The sequence below is a fragment of the Scatophagus argus genome, chromosome 3 (assembly GCF_020382885.2).
Source record: "Scatophagus argus isolate fScaArg1 chromosome 3, fScaArg1.pri, whole genome shotgun sequence".
NCBI lineage: Eukaryota > Metazoa > Chordata > Actinopteri > Scatophagidae > Scatophagus > Scatophagus argus.
In genome coordinates, this window is record NC_058495.1 from 9,215,275 (window position 1) to 9,221,555 (window position 6,281).

Consider the following 6,281-nt stretch of genomic DNA (forward strand, 5'->3'; position numbering starts at 1 on the left):
TGAAACAGTGGGGGAAAAAAATCAGCAGCTAAGATCATTCTTATTATTTTATGCCATCCATATCTGCAAGCCCTCTCCCTACTCTGTCTCAAGGCAGTCTGAATGGAGCAGTACAGTTCTCTGTTCTATTTCTATCTTTTTCTTAAAACTTTCTTCATGATTTATTTATTAGAGCTTCTAGTTGCAGTATGGCTCCTCATCAGGGATGTTCATTGCTCAGAGGGTCTGTGCTGCTGCTTCTGATGTCCACCAACAGCTTTTGCTTCTTTGTGGTTACTCCAGCAGAAACAAGCACAGAATGAACACCGCAGGGTATCACTCCTTATCAAATAAAAACTTCAAATCTACAAAGCGACAGCTTTAGTCTAAAAAAAAAACAAAAAAAACATGCACTGGGACCCTCATTGATTTTTAAAGACTGCACGGTGGATTCAGAATGAGATACGTGCAATCTCTTGTATGTACCCACTACATACATGCAAAAATCATTTTGTAATTCAGGAAAAAAATAAAGAAAATGTGCACAATAAGAACCAGCAGAGCTTTAACCTGACTACTAGAGGAATGACTGCATGATGGCATGAACCAGTCTGATGTAAAATGCTGCATTGTTTGGCAACATGCCTCGTAATCTGTAGGAGGGAATTAACATAAGCCTGCAGTGAAGGATGTAAGAGGAATGTGTGTGTGCATGTGTGTATACATGCCTTTGACTATGAGTGCACAGTGTGCTGTGAAAGGCCTGGTGCCAAGTGGTCACAGATTGTCCCAGTCTGATTAAGGGGGAATAGTATAGGTGTGTGTGTGTGTCGGCGGGGATGGGGGGTGGGGGGTGCTCCTGGCCCTATTTATGGATCCTCATCCAGAGACCCTTGTGTTACTCATTGTCACTTTCACTCATACACTGCTGAATAGGTGGCCAATCATCAGATCCACTCAACTCTGTTCCTAAAGGAAATGTGAACAAAAGAAGCAAAGATAATTGGTACTCCGCTCCAACATCACATTGACTGAAAGCCAACAACGGCAGAGACATTCTTTTAGGTTTCAGATGAACGAAAACAGGTAAGTGTGGGTCTATATTTGTGTGTGCTGCTGCTGCTGTTGTGCCAACACACAATGATGTGATCCCTTCCTGTCTGCTGTGTGAAGTTGATATTGGACAGTACTGAAATCAGTCAAGTTGCCACCACTATGTGTTTCATCCATATTGCACACCGAAGGGCTTCATTAAGACTGGCGCCGACCAGCACTGGTGGGTGTGTAAGAGTGTTGGTGGGTGGGTGGGGGATTCTCCATTTCAACAAGATGATCTCACCTCCTGTCTGCAGCTCAGGAAGAAGATTTTTCATTCATAAAGTTCACCCATTCACACATGCGTGCGTTCATGCGCGTGCATACACAAACACAGCCAACATATCTCCCAATGGGGGAGGAAGAAACAGTGGAGCCAGTGAGGCAATAGTCAGGTGAGATCACTGCCGGACGCCAAGGTTACTCCTTTCACTTAAAAACTCCATAAAGGATGGGTGTTTGATGCCTTTCATCCTTTGGCCCTGCCTGCATTACAGCACCGCATACTCAGGAGCGGCAAGAAGACGTCATGATACAAACTTGACAAAACTGGGGGATTAAAGGTAAACAAGTTTTTAGTCATATACTATATGTGCACATTTACAGGTATCACTCATTTAGAGTCATGATTCTGGTCACCTGATTGATGAGTATTCACAAATATTCACTCTCATTTTAGTTCTGTTTCTGGTCTTCACCAATTCCTAACGGAAATATGTGACTCTTCTAAATCCTCCATTATGTTCACCAGCTAGCCACTAACTGTGTCTGACTGCTGTTTGATGCTGAGCAGGGCGGCGTAGACCTTTTTCACCTGCTGTGGCTAAAAACAGCAGTGATAAGAGTGATGAGATTGAACCAGAACAGTAAATATGCAAGCCAAACCAAAACAATAAGGTGACAGTCTTCATTAAACTCTACAGCTAAGGGGAACTTCAGGATTGGGTTATACAGTTGTGGGTTTATCACTGCCAGCAAAATCCTTAGAAGTAGTCACGTGATCTGTTGTTATTGTGATAAATATTGACTATTGCCGATTTACACTTTATCGATCGCTCGCTTGTTGACAAGATGAGTCCCAGACAACTGAAGAAACATATTGACTCATTCTGGTGTGCTCTAAAATATGCAAATCCAACATTTAGATCAAGCGCTACTTTGATCCTCCAAGGAGATTAGCGATGCGTCTGATTTCCCTTTGAAACCTCAGAGAGGCGAGGATCCAGCCAGGCATCCCGCTGTGAAGAGCCTCTGGCAGCGGTCCGGTCAGGAGAGGGTTAATAACAATAAAGGGGAGGTTGGAGAAACCTTCCTGAAAGTCACGTGGTCTGTGCCGGGAAGGGGAGGGTGGTGGAGAGGAGGGGGGTGGAGTCTGGAGCGTGTTGCCGTAGAAACAGAATCCTCAGTTGGCCAGTGTGAAGTCAGAGGCGTAATGTTAGACGGTGACTGCTGGTGGTGTGAGGTGGGTGGATGGGTGGGGAAGGAGGTGGCAAGTGGGTGGGTGACTCACACTGCGGGATGCATTCTGCATTCTAATGTTTGGACACACGTGTGGACACACGCACGCACACACACACACACAGATACAGTACTCTCTCCAGACTGTCATTGGCTACAGCACCTGAAACCCTCAACCCACTGCTCCTCTCTCATGTTAGAACGTCCCGTGTCTCTCCACTTCATCTACAGCATGGTTCAGCTTTATGCTGCACCACTCCGCATCAGAACATATAATTAATTCATTATGTTGATGGACCATCCATTAGTGTTATGTCTTGGTGGTTTCACTTGCATGTGTTGATAAAGGGCATCTATTAGAGGGAACTGAATGTTTAGACAGGCTAGTAAACTATAGCCGCGTAATTGGTGACGGCATAATTGCATAGCAAACGTAGCAATTAAAGCGATAATATGTGTAAACCATGTTCAAGATTATCATTGGATTAACTACACTTCCCAAATGCCCTTGAGTGCAGAGGCTCACCAGCTGTTACGGGGAAATGTTAATAATTATGCTGACAATTTTTAGGGCTGTTGTTTTGAGGCTCTTTTCTTTTGGCTGCAGGGGAATCTGTTTGTATCTCATTAGTCAAGTTGGTGAATTTTCTCTTTCAGGGTTTAATATCATGTAATTATTTTACGTGAAAGATATAAGCATCGACCTGACAACATAATATGTATATAATCTATCATTCAGTAAATATTTTTGAGTTATTTAAAATGTGTACACTGTGTACAATAATGTTTGTGCCTAAAACCATTATCAAGTTTACCATTTGACATCCACAAATGCTGTTTACTATTTGATATTCACAGTCAAGACAGCATACTTTCCTCTGTTCAAAGCAGCCACTGCAGGGTTACAACACAGAGGAATGTGACGTACACTCACCCTACAGCAAATAATTGACTTTTTGATTGAAGTCTGTGTTGAGCTTCCTTTTAAGGAAAGCTAGGGCAGGTTCATTTCCCATCATTGCTGCATGTAAAACTGGAAGCAGCAGGGGAAAAAAAAAAAAAATCACAGGCAGTGTGACGTTTTCTCTGTCACCACCCACAACTGTGTCTCATGGTTTGGGGCAAGCCAATGACGGGGGGAAGCTGGAGGTATGATACAGCGCTTGCTGGTCAGCAATGGAGGAGGCTGACCGATAAACATTAACTTTAGGCTTGTTTATTTCAGCTTGACTGTGACCATGACTCATCTGATGTTTGGGAAAAAGGGGCAGCTACAGTACCCCCAAGGCAAAAACAAAGAAACCGGATAGCCTGATTGTTTTTGTTTTACGCCAGTGGTGCCACTAATGACCACTTACTGCCTTGAGCGTGCACATGAGTTTGAGTAGTAAAATCATAGAGTGATAATTCCTTCTCAGATTATTTAAAGGATTTTTACAATCATGACCCTGAAGACATAACAGAGATTACTATATTTCACAAAGGAAAAAACTACATTAAAGTCAGAAAAAATGTACTGTATTTTGTGTAATGGAACAGCAGAGTACTTGCCAAAGTATTCTTTAAATCACCCATTGATGATTAAATTAATTTTGCTTTGAGAGTCAGATAAGTCAATAAATTAGGGGTCTTTTTGTAGAATGTTCTTCCTTTGTTAAGTACTTTATGTTGTACCTCATTCCCACAGGATGCCCCTGCTTTGCTGGGATTTTTGTTTGTACTCCATACCACACTGTTTTGGCTTTGAGTCAATAAATCTAAATCTTTGCTTCTTCCATTGCATGTCTGTTCAATCAGGCAGATGGAGATGTCCACAGTGCTCTGTCAATGTACACACCTTGTTAAAGATGAGATCAGCCTTTCCTCATTTGCCTAATATATTCAGAATAATAAGAGGTAATGGCATTGTTTCTCAAATTTGTATTCTGGAGGAATACCAGTCACCAATTATACAGAATTATGCTAATTACCCACTTGAATGGATCACATATTACCTGTATTAAGAGTCATTAATTATCATATCATACTAAACTGTGATGGAAGTGATGGCATATTTAGAATAAGAGGATATAATCAGAAGTTAGAAAGACTATTGTTGCCTAGAAACAAGTAGCCACCATAAAAGAATAAATGATGGTCCAACCTCACCAAGTGAGTTCAGCCTGTGTTAGTGCAGTCGCTGTCCGTGGTGCTGATCATACTGATCATGAGGCCCCGACAGCAGTTGGTACCAAATATGTTTACTCATTCTAACTGTGACTGTGAATAGGCATAAGTAAGTGCTGAAAATGGTGGAAAGTTGGAATAAAATGTTTCACTTGTTTGTTCTAAATTTGCATAAGTGTGCAGTTGAATTATTCTGAGGCAAATAAAATTACACTTTTTAAAACCATATATTAAATGATTTGTTTAGAGCATATCAAGGGTGAAATGTTGGGTTATCAAAACGCGTAGATGGGCGTCTTTGTCAAGAGAAACCCTACATCCTGTCCTCTCAGGAAAATGGAAGCCCCCCTCCTCAAATCAATGCTTATTGATTTCATTTGGCTGAAATAAAGACCTGTCAATGTGCCTGGTGAGCTGGTGATAGGCGACCAACACCAACCAGTTCGGAAGAATGACTGACTTTCAGCGCCACCTGGCTGTTGTAAATGTAACCTACATCTTACCAAATGTTCTCCAGTTAACTTTACTGATTCAAATCTTGTTCCGAGATTGTGCCATTATCCAGAGAAACCGAAATTGCATTTCTAAAACTTGCACATTATCTACCTGTGCGCTACTGCAACATGTGCACACAATATCACAAAAATGCATTGAATTGCATGGTCAGCATCTGAGGGATGAATCATGCCCTGCAGGAAACAGATTGTGCAATCATAATTATAACAGAAAAACCTACCTTTTGCAGGCTCTGTAATGTTGCATGCAGGGACTCGCCGGACTATTTGGTTTCCACAGACCGGACGATTTGTAAATAATATAAGATCCGATTTCCACACGAGAAAACCCTGGAAGACGTGCTGCCTCCCTCCAGCGTAACGACAGAGTCCCATCTGGCTAATTACTTCGTCAATAAATCTTAGGGGTGATACCGCGAGAATGGGAGTTGGGGCCGAGAACTGAGTCTGATCAGAGAATTTCAAGACAAGAGACGGGCTTCTTCCGTGGTCGGACTCTCCGTAATCATCCCAGCCTAGTTTTGTGCGGTAGAAAGATTCAGATAGTGTACTATACTACAGTAGTAGAGAAAATACTCGGATGTTTTACTTCAGTAAAAGTGATAATACCATGTAAAAATGGTGTAAAAATACTCTGTTACAAGTAAAAGTATTGCATTCAAGATCTCGCTAAACTGAAAGTACCAAAAGTAAGAGCACTTTTTTTTTATTTATTTATTTATGTAATTTATTTAAATCGCCCATTTTCGAATAACGTATATAACACCCCTGGATTAGGCTGTAATTTTTGAAGAAAAGTGTAAGAATAATGTTGAAACTGGTAAGCATGCACTAAGTTCAACTACTTTACATAATGGGTAGTTTAATTCATAATAATACAGAGTAAAGTATTAAATTGATATGTATAATCTGAATCTGCAAAGCAGCTACTTAGTAGTAAGTAATTCTGTGAAATAAATGTATTGGAGCAGAAAGTACAATATTTTGCTATAAAATACACGAAGTAATATAAAACACCATAAAATAAAAACACTCCAGTAAATAGTATCTCAAAATTGTACTTAAGTT